Source organism: Mesoplodon densirostris, chromosome 12 (genome assembly GCF_025265405.1).
Source record: "Mesoplodon densirostris isolate mMesDen1 chromosome 12, mMesDen1 primary haplotype, whole genome shotgun sequence".
Taxonomy (NCBI): domain Eukaryota; kingdom Metazoa; phylum Chordata; class Mammalia; order Artiodactyla; family Ziphiidae; genus Mesoplodon; species Mesoplodon densirostris.
Genome location: NC_082672.1, coordinates 82,682,507 through 82,693,889, shown reverse-complemented (window position 1 = coordinate 82,693,889; position 11,383 = coordinate 82,682,507).

Below are 11,383 nucleotides of genomic sequence, written 5' to 3'. Positions count from 1 at the left end.
AATTGTGTTATTTGCAATTCCTTCAGTCTTTCCTAATGATACCAGTTCTAGAGTTGAGTTGCAGTAGATTGGGGAATATTTCTGCTGTGAAAGTTTAGGGAATAACCAAGCACATGGATCTGTCAAAGCTTGGATCTACTTGCAGATGACTAAAAAAATTTTATGATCTTTTTTTCCCATTGACATGACTCTGATTCACTCAGAAAGGAATCTCCTGTGTTCTTTTCCTACTCAATATAGAAACTTAGAGAATAGAGGCCGGAGTTTGAAGATGGACAGAAAAAAAGGAAGGAAGTAGAAGGGAAGGATGAAAACATTCAGGACACTTGCTGATTTCTAGCTATGAACTCGAGATTTAACTACTCTGGAAAAGCCACTGAGTCGATCCTGGTGAGCAGGTTGAGGGTTGAGGCTCTGTCCACCTTTCACACGGATCAGGCTAATGAATGTGTACCACTCTGGTTAGGTCAGCTATAAAAACGGGGCAGAACAGATTGCAGACAAGGGGTTGTTTGACAGACTTAGCTGGTTTTATAGGTATTTTGACCACCATAAATGCTAAGTCAGCTGGGTATGTAGAAACTGTCATGTTTATGCTTCACTTGGTGAAAAACAGCATATGGCACAAAAATCGTGAAAAAAAAACATCTAAACTTTAGTCTCCCAGAGGTCACATAATCAGAAACATTAAAAAAAATTTTTGGCTAGTGTTCTCTTTTTAAATTATGTTTCTATGGAAAATAACTTTAATCCTCTTGAATGTGGATGACCTCAGTTACCTCCTAATGGACCATTCACCCCCAGACTCTGTTAGGTTCTTCCAACCCTACACCTGCAGTCCTATAAAACTTCCTAAAATACCTATGTCACTATCTTCACAGAGACACTCGATGGCTTCTTATTCCTGCAAATTAAAGGTCATATTCTTAACATTTATTCAAGATTTGCACAATCTACATCAATTTTTCTGTACCTCTGTAACACTGCTTAACTAAACTATAACCCCCCATGTTAATTTTCAAATCCAACTGACTACTTGACATCTCAACTTAGATATAGACATCTCACATGTTGTACGTCCAAAACAAAGACTTTTGATTTCTATTTCCATCACCTGTTGCTCCCTCATGCTTCCACATCTCAGTACATGGCATCACCATCCACCATCAGGCCAAAAGGTTATATGTCATCCTGGATTCTTACACTTCCTTCATGACCTTGTCATAGTCATAGTCATAGTCAACTCATCACCACATTCTATCCAGGATACCTGTTAATTACATCCAAATTGAACTATTTCCTGTTACATCCGCTGCTTCCATCTAGTCTGAGTTACCATCACTCTTACTAAATGACTGTGATAGACTCTTAAATATTTTCCTGTTTCCATGTTTTCATCTAAATCTCAACTTCCACATAAAGAGGAATATTAAAACATTTATATCAAGTTATATCACTCCCCTTCTTAAAACCTTCCAATTATTCCCCATACTTCATAGATTCAAGTTTGCATTCATTACCGTGGCTCCAAGGCCCTGCATGGCTTGGCTTCCTTTTTCTGCTACCGTTTCCCTCCACCATTCACTCTGCTCCATCACACTGGTCTTGTTTTTGCTCAGAACATTCCAGCCTGTTCCTTCCTGATGGCCTTGCCCTTCCTGCCCCTTCTGACTGGGGTGTCGGGTCCCCAGAGCTGCACATGGCGTACTCCTTCTGGTCATTTAGATTTCAGCTCAAATGTTACCTTCCCAGAGATGTCTTCCCTGATCATCCAACCTATGCAAGAGTTCTGTGTACTTTCTATTCTACTTTCTTATTTTATATTCTTTACAGAACTTATCATTACTTTTGTTTACTTATTTATTGCCTGCCTCCACCCACTGGACTATAAACTCCCTGAGAAGTGACATATCCCCCTGACCTCTTCAACCTCTTCACTGTGATGTCCCAGGTCCTAGAACAGGGTTAGACTGTGGTAAGTGTTCCGAGCACATTTTACAAATTGAATGGCATCTATATTTTAACCATATTTGTCTAGGTATAGGCTCCTGAACATGGCATAGTTTATATTCCTTACATTTTTAAAAGCATTTCCTTTGGTTTGAATACCACATGCTTTCCCTCTCTACTTTTGAAAATTGTTCACATCTATCCAACCCCCATTCAAATACCAACTTTCTCAACCACTTCAGCACACAGTTATGCCCCCTCCTCTGCAGTCCTATAGCTATTGTCAAATTCATCAACCTTTTTTTATTGTCTATATGTCACATTGAAATCTAGATTATCTTTTTATGTGTGTATGTCTTGTGTCCTCAGCTGGATTATAAGTCCTCTGAAGATTGGTATCTGAAGACATTTCATGCATTTTTCCCTATTATCTCTTGCTATTAAAATATACCATGCACATATATACACTACCAAATGTAAAATAGATAGCTAGTGGGAAGCAGCCACATAGCACAGGGAGATCAGCTCGGTGCTTTGTGACCACTTAGAGAGGTGGGAGGGAGGGATATGCAAGAGGGAAGAGATATGGGGATATACGTATATGTATAGCTGATTCACTTTGTTATAAAGCAGAAACTAACACACAATTGTAAAGTAATTATACTCTAATAAAGATGTTTAAAAAAATAAAAATAAATGAAATAAAATATACCATGCATATATAGACATTGAATGAATATTTATTGATTAATTCATTTTCATTCTTATACCTAAGCATAGATTTATGAATCAATTTATAAATTTTAAAGAATTCTTGCTCTTGATGACTGCTAATATTTTCATTTTAAATGGCTCTATTTTAAGGATGTATCTGAGAAACTAACTTCCAAATAAGTGGTACCAACTGGAAACTTTAACAATGAGTTGCTGGTTTCTGCTATTCCTCCCGTTTGTATAGGTAGATGTGAGTTTAGAGGACTGAGGTAGACACAATAAAGCTTAAAGAATACTTGCAGAACAACTAAACGATTCACGAACAGGCAAGAAACTTAAGAGAGATACACTTTGTAAAGAAGAAATCCTTATTAGAACTTAAACTTTATTTCATAGGAAAATCAAGAACCCAGTCTTATACAAAGATCAGTGTCAAAAGAAATGTTATCATCTTTGACCAATCAAAGTTCATTCTCACCATTCCAGAACTTGTCAACTTGTTACATTCTTCTATTCATCCTCTCTCTCTTCTCCTAGTAAATAACATTAAATAAAATCAAGCATCACAACTATAAACTTCTCAATTTTCTACTTTTCCTTTATAATGTTATCTAAGCACTCATTCTTCCTTATCTGATTCCCTTCTCTTCCAAAGGTAGCAGTATCCCTGATTTCAAAGACAATCTACCAATTTATCAAATAACTGTTGATCCCACTTTTCCCCAACTTGTCCAGGACTTGATCTATAATTACTTTTTCTCCATATTTAACATCTAACTGAACTGCCTCTTCTTTCAACATATAGATATGCTAACCAGATGGATAAGTCTTGGCCCTCATTTTCCATTTGACTACCATGCTATCTTGTCTTCCCTTCATATCAGCTGATAAGAAATTATATTTCATATCAGCTTATAAGAAAGAATATTTCACACACACTTCTCCATCCTCACGTTCAAATTTTATTCTACTAAGACACTGAGCTCTCACCATCTTCACATTTAAATTGTATTGTAATAAACAAACAGATGAAGTGTTTAAAGCAAAATTTCTAATACATTTGGTTCTATTTACTTGCAGTAGTTATATTCTATAAGATCACCACAGAATTAGCAAATACTGAGTCATTGCTCCTGGAGGAAATACAGGGTTAGGTTCCTGTGAGCTTCTAGTCATATTTTCATCACCTGCTCTATACGTAACCTTGTTTTTTTGTGTTTCTGTCTAAAGGCACCTTATTTAATGTGTATTTTTGATTTATTAACAATCCTAATCTCCAAAGTACCATCTCATCACTTTCACCTTACTCTAGTCATTGGAAGCATGTCACCAGATCCAGCTCACACACAAGGAGAGAGGATTAAAGATGTGGATACCGGGGGGTGGAGATAACTGGAAACCATTTTAGACACTATCTTTCTCCCAATGCTTTGCCCCTTTTGTGCTGCTATAAAATATTTACTGAGCTACTGTTTTGTACTAAGTACTATAGAATGTACTCTAGGCAAGTATAATCAAATCTTGTTTATTACTAAAATTACCCAAGGAAGTGCTTATAAATAGACTCTTGGAACTCACTTCCAGATAATCTGATGTAGTAAATCAAGATAATGTCTGGGAATGTGTACTTTAAAAGCACCGTCGGTAATTCTGATAACTTATCAGGATGGAATCCAATTCTGTGGTAATCTTTCCATCTGGAACTCACAGTCTAATGCAGAAGATAGATGGGTAAGCCAGTAATTACTGTTGAGTTAGATAAATGCTGTGTTAGAGGCATGCTCAGGATAATTTGACGTATAGAAGAACATTTAAATGGGGGAGTTTTCAGGTAGAAAAGAGGCAGTGGCTGCTTCTCAGAGGTTATATTCATGAGCAAGTCCTTTGCAAATAGGATTAGCAAAGAATTAGAGGAAGAGAAATGGGTTTCAGGTAGGAAGAATAATATGTAGAGATCTGAGCTACCATGACAAGGAGTTATAAATAGTCTGGTATGAATGGGAAATAGTACCATTCTCTGGTAGTAGTCAGTGGCCCGTGTGTGGGCACCGTGAAAGTGGCCAGCTGGGTTACCCAGGGTTGGTGTTTTGTGGTGAGGTTGGAGCAGCAGGTGGAGGGGGTTATGGAGAGGGGTAAAGGAGCAATTGAAAGAATGGGTCTAGCAAGTAAGTCATGAAGTGAAGCAGGAAGGGAGGTGAAGCTGGGGAGAAACATATGGTGAAGACCTCTGTGGGTTCTGGATGCATGTTTGGAGGTCGGGAACAGGAGCACTGGCACATTCAGGGAGTGGGGGCTTCAGGCCCGCAAGTGCTAGAGATGGAATATTCACAGTATAGCTCTGGGAGGATGAGAAACAGGAGACTGGCTGTCATCTGGACTGACAAAGAGAAGGGGAAGAAGTGGACAACGGTTCTATCATACTAGAATCAGCAAAGCTTGGCTAGTTAAGCCCAGGACTGGAAACAGTCAAACAATTTGTTTTTGATAACAACAACTAGAAGTTAGGTTTCATTTTCAGTGAAAGAAAGATCTTCCAGGAAGTCACATACAAGTGAAAGGCTCCTTTTTATCCTAGAAAGGTGAGTAGATCCAATGGATTCTATAATTAAATAAAACGTAAGTTTTATAATATACATTAATTTGACTACTTAGAATTATGATTGAAAAAGTCATGAGAATGAAAACCTTTGCTTCCTGTTGATTATCAAAAGTTTCCTTATTTCTCCTGAGAGAAAAATATCAAGTTATTAGCAGGTAGAAGCCTGCCATTTGGATATGACTCTACCCCATTGCCATGAACCTCTGGGGAGAGTCTTGTGGAGACCTGGGCAAGCCTCACATCCACATGGGGACTCTTCTCAGTACTGGAGCAGATTCAGATGCCAGGCTTCACCCAGTGAGACACACATTATGAGTGTTTCTGAAAACACTTCTCCCTGAAATATGTTGAAACCATCTCTAATGGTTCCCAATTGCAAATGCTTAACTTTGTTTGGGCAGAGCTTGGATTCCCCAGTTAATCATAATTAGAGGCCATATTAATAAAATATATGAAATGGTTCTGTAAAGAATTGATGACAAATCCCACTCCAGGTGGTTGGGAAGGTAAGCAGTAACATTATCATTTACAGTCTTTTGAGAGGTTTTGTTCTTGCACAAAGTTGCTGGTGCTTATGTTTCTATATTATTTAACGTCTTCTAAATCAATGAGGATGTGCTGTGGTGGGTATTCAATATACACACCTAAAAGAGAGATGCAGTTCTCAAACCATCACACACAAAAAATGACGCCTGTTATTTCAGTCTTCCCTCATGAATCCAGTTGCCTGTGTGTTTTAAACAGTCCAGAGAACACTTTCTTCATTTTCTGTTCCTGAGACTGTGGTTTCTGGTGCAAAGAGCAAAGCAGAACTGAACAAAATTTGTACTGACTGAGGGTCTTCAAAGGAGTTTTCCAAATGACTCATGAATCAATAACTGATAGACTCAGCCATGCAGGGCATTTGTTTGTTGCCTCTGATGGTATGGATACCTTCTCTTATAAACAAATTCCTTTTGAATAATACCGAACATAAAATAAAACCTCATGGTAATGCCCCTGAAGCTGGTACTCTCTTGGCAGTTAAGCTCTGTTCTCAAGATTTATGGGGACCTGCTTGTTTTAATTAACTAAAAGCACTCACAGGTCTAGCTTTAAATAAAAAACTCAGACCAGAGAGCATATCCTCAGAGTATTTACTTATTTATTACTGTGGTTATGAGGAGATTTCAAACAAATAAATCTAGCATCAGTCTTAGGGAACAAAGGAGTCCTAGTGGTTTAAATAAGTATTTAAAATATTTGGCTTGGTAAATCTGCCTTTGCTCTAAGGATAAATACTGAACCCTTTTGATTTATCTTTGAAGATTGAAAATGTATTTCCTCTTAACATGTATCTATCTTCACTGGCCTGGATTCTGATAACAAGAGTGGGATACATAACCCCAACCCCCCTTTTTAGGAAGAAAATCCTTTTATTAAAAAAATTATTTAAAAACTTACATGCCCATTACAGAAAACACAATCAAAAACAGCCTAAAACAACTCTCAAATTCTAATCCACACAAAAATGATTATATATTCCATTCAGTTTGGCACCTATTCTTCTTGACTTATACCTGTTATATGTTATGTTATATCTTATAGCTTTCTATCTTGTCTGACTAAAAGCTATCGCTGTCCATACCCACAGCCTGAAAGTTGAAGGGCATATACGTGCCCTCCAGTATTCACTATGGCCCTGTCTGGGTTTTTTGGGGTTTTTGTCTGTGCTGGATTTTCGTTGCTGCGCGTGGGCTTTCTCTAGTTGTGGCGAGCAGGGGCTACTCTTCATTGCGGTGTGCGGGTTTCTCATTGCGGTGGCTTCTCTTTGTTGCAGAGCGGGCTCTAGGCACACAGGCTTCAGTAGTTGCAGTATGCGGGCTCAGTAGTTGCAGCACTAAGGCCCTAGAGTGCATGGGCTTCAGTAGTTGTGGCTCACGGGCTCCAGAGCACAGGGTCAGTAGTTGTGGCATAAGGGCTTAGTTGCTCCACGACGTGTGGGATCTTCCCGGACCAGGGATCGAACCCATGTCCCCTGCATTGGCAGGTGGATTCTTAACCACTGCGCCACCAGGGAAGCCCCCGTCTGGGTTTTATAGTTTCCTCCTTATGTGCCCTTTCCTTCTTCCTTCTTTCTCTCCATTTTCTTTTGCTCTTCCTTACTGTGTTATTGTGGACAAGTTACCTAGCCTCTCTCTGTCTCACTTATTAAAAATATTTATAAATAAGAGTGGCTGTGAGGAAACCATAGGGGAAGTAATGTAAGTCACTTGGCATAGTGACTCGGCAAAGTAAAAGCCAACAAATGGTCGTCTCTTAACTGAATGTCCCTTTGGAGTGGGAGACTAGCATTCTTAGAGCTGAGATACTTGGGGTAATGAGTAGACACTGTGGAGAAGTTACAATGGTCACCAATGGCAATTAGCATGAAATAATCTATTTGGAAGATGGCATAATTGTTTACAAACCTTTTAAAAATTCTAAACAGGTTTGGTGCATATTTATCATGATTTTCCTGCAGTGTGATCTCCTTTCTACCAAACCTGTTTGTTGTTTATATCTCTTTACCTTTTCTCTATGATTAATAAAAATTGTATGTTTTCTATTCTGGTTAGAATATCTTTTGTCTTAAGTTGTAGAGGTTTTTCTGAATGTGTCTAATAATGGTCATTGGATTAAGGGCTCATCTCACACAGGAGGAAGCTATAAAACCCAAACAGGGGGCTTCCCTGGTGGCGCAGTGGTTAAGAATCTGCCTGCTAATGCAGGGGACACGGGTTCGATCCCTGGTCCGGGAAGATCCCACATGCCCTGGAGCAACTAAGCCCACACACCACAACTACTCACCCTGTGCTCTGGAGCCCGCGAGCCACAACTACTTGGAAACTAAACTGACCCAAGACAACGACAGCAGTTTTTTTTCAATAACCACTGGTTCTCATGCTGCAGGGTCACCCTCTCCAGGGACTCACCATGGGTGTGCAGAGGTCAGTGTGGACCTTTTTTCAGAAGTGGGCATGATGCTGAAAACTCAGCCTTTGTGCACTGGTGCCAATTCGAATCTTGGAGACAGAGTTTTGGGTGAAGTAGAAAATAGCTTTATTGCTTTCACAGGCACAGGGGGACAGAGTGGGCTCCTGCCCCAGAAACTGTGTCCCCACCTGAGAGAATTTGATGAGGCTTTTTATAGTAACAGTTCAAGGGTGGAGTCGCTGATAAGATTAGGGTGTGCGCAGGGCCTGCACTCCTCTAATCTGGTCTCAGGTAATTTTCTGGATGAGCTTGTTTGGTTCCTTTAATCTGGCCTCAGATGGTATTCTCTGGTATAAAGAATGCTGACATCTTCCATTTGTTCGGTTTTAATTATATAAAGAGCTTAAAGACATTGCTATGTGTATCCCTTGAGGCCAACCCTGCCCCAAGGCTGCACTGTTGTTTCTTGGCTGCTCCTCCCTTGACTCTGCATCCCCTCTCTTCCTGGATTAGCAACTGTATGAATCTGCCCTTTGGAACTCAGGGAAGGTCATGGAGGCTAGAGTCTGTTCCCTACAAGAAATGAAGGACGCACAAAGACTTCTGTTCCCAGGAGCCCTACAGGGTCCTGCTCGGTTTCAGGCAGTTCTGACAGAGCCAAGAACCTTGAGTTCATTTTGATTCAGCTTTCGATGTCAGGGTTAAGAACATTCAAATGACACAAGAACACAGGACCTCCATGGCTCTATAGATCATGGACACTAAGAAGATCTGCTCAATTCACTTTGTTTCAAGAAATTTAAGTAGCTTCATAAGCCAAACTCATGATGTTAACACATTTAATTAATTAAAGACAGTTGAGGGGGGCTTCCCTGGTGGCACAGTGGTTGAGAGTCCGCCTGCCGATGCAGGGGACACGGGTTTGTGCCCTGGTCCGGGAAGATCCCACGTGCCGCGGAGCGGCTGGGCCTGTGCGCCACGATCGCTGAGCCTGCGCGTCCAGAGCCTGTGCTCCGCAACAAGAGAGGCCACAACAGTGAGAGGCCCGCGTACTGCAAAAGAAAAAGACAGTTGAGGATTCAAAAGCGAAGACAAGGGGGAAAATGACACAAGGCTTTCCCCCCCCAACCCATACTTCTTAATTTCATCTTAAACTAAGTAAATTGAATAGATTGTGCTAAAAGTAGTTACTGCTGATATGGCTAAGTTACAATTGACATGTGATCCTTCTCTCCTAGGAAACATAATGTGTTGCTTAATCCTGGAGTGACCCTGAAAGTCAGCAGCAGAACAGTTGCCTGATTGGCAAAAGTTCCAAATGATTGAGATGGTTTCAGTGAAAAATGTCAACCCCTCCCCTGGGAGTGTCTGTAATGCAGTTGTGTGGGCAGCAGCAGGCTTGGGTTGGGCCAGCAGGGGGTCAGGAGAGAGCCAGACAGATGTCAGGGTCTGAGTTAAGCCAGTGATTTGGGAGTCAGGAAATGAAGACCTGGGAGTCAGTAGTTCAATGTGGCCAAGAACAAGATGGAGGTCAGGAAGCCAGGACATTAGATAGAGTCAGAGAAGAGCAATTAGGTCGGTCTGGGAGTGAAAAATGGAAGAATCAGAGATTCAGAAGTTCAGATCACTTGCAGATCTGGTATAGCATAAGCAAGCAAAACACAATTAAGAGTCGAACCAGCAAATGTATAAGACCATTTATGTTTTTTTGTACTTCTTTGTCTGGCAGGGTTGGGCTTGCAGTATTCTACTGGGTAACCCCAGGGGACTTGATTGATGTGGTCTGTTCCAAATTCCTGCACCCACCAGCTGTGTGTCTAAGTCAAATAATATCTCTAAGCTTTCATTTCTTCACCCGTTAATGAGGATACCATTGTTCACATTCCACAGGTCTTCTGACAGTGTATTCATTTTGTGATAATTCACAATTTGTATACATTTCTAGTTATATGGTATGTATCGATAAAATATTTAATTAAAAATGTTTATGTATACATATACATACTTATGACTGGCAGATAGTAGAAACTATTTGGTGGTTTGAAAAATGAAATATGATATAAGGAGCAGCACTTATAAATGTATTCTTGATAAAGTCACAAGTCACATTTGAACAATTCTTTAAACTTGGTTGTACTTAACCAAGTTCGTTTGGCATATGGTCATTTTATTTTTTTTTCTAAACACAGGCCGCTTTCTTTGCGAAGGTAATGGGATTAGAGTTGGGCCTACATAACCTCAAACAGTAAAACATTCAAGCAGGTAAATGAATATCTAAGCTGCTACAATGTATCAAACACCAGATAGGCAAACATAATACTTCTCTTTAGAAAATTGTTAAATTTAAATTCTTCTGCTTGGAATTATATGATTACCATTTCCCAAATTATGGGGAATTCTTGGTTGCTAATAGGTGTTAAGGTACAAAAAACTTCTATGTCCAATTTAGTTTGGGAAACAACTAGCCAGAGTTTTTTTTTTTTAATCCTGGACTTAGAGTTTTTTACTTCTAATGTGCTTTGGGATTCTTTAGAAGTAAGTGGAAGTTTGCATGTTTTTTGAAATAGAACCATATTCTCATGAAACAGGTTGGGACATACTGATGTAGACATTTTATGACTCATAGTTTAGGTTGAAAGAGTAGTTTTAATCGGTTAATTGATACTGGTATTCCTACAAAGTAAGAAATTAGTATAGTCTCCTTAATTCTTAGGCCACTGTTACTACTTTACTTGGAAACTGGGAAATTTACTTGTGACTCAATAGGCCCCAAATTCTTCAAGGACAGGAACTGTCTCATGTATATAATTTGTGTTCCAGCTTCTGCACTTGGTAAATGTAAGCCTAACTATAAGTACTTGAAAGAAGTTTGTGGATTTTTAAATGAAATTGTATGAAAGATTGGCATTTTGATGAAGTTTTAATTATTCTAGTAGACTAAGGAGTATGGAATTTGGGAAGATAATTTATAAGTAGTGATTCAGAATTCTTCCAGCCCTGGATTTTACAAGGCACTGGCAGTGTTCAGTAAGAACGCAGATTTTCAGTCTCAGAGAAGCCTTCCCCACCTTTCATTCACTGGAAATGCTGAAAACATTCACACGTGATGAACCTTGTAAGTTGTCTCCTTGCCCTCTGTCGAATCTTTTCTGCCACCAGAATTCT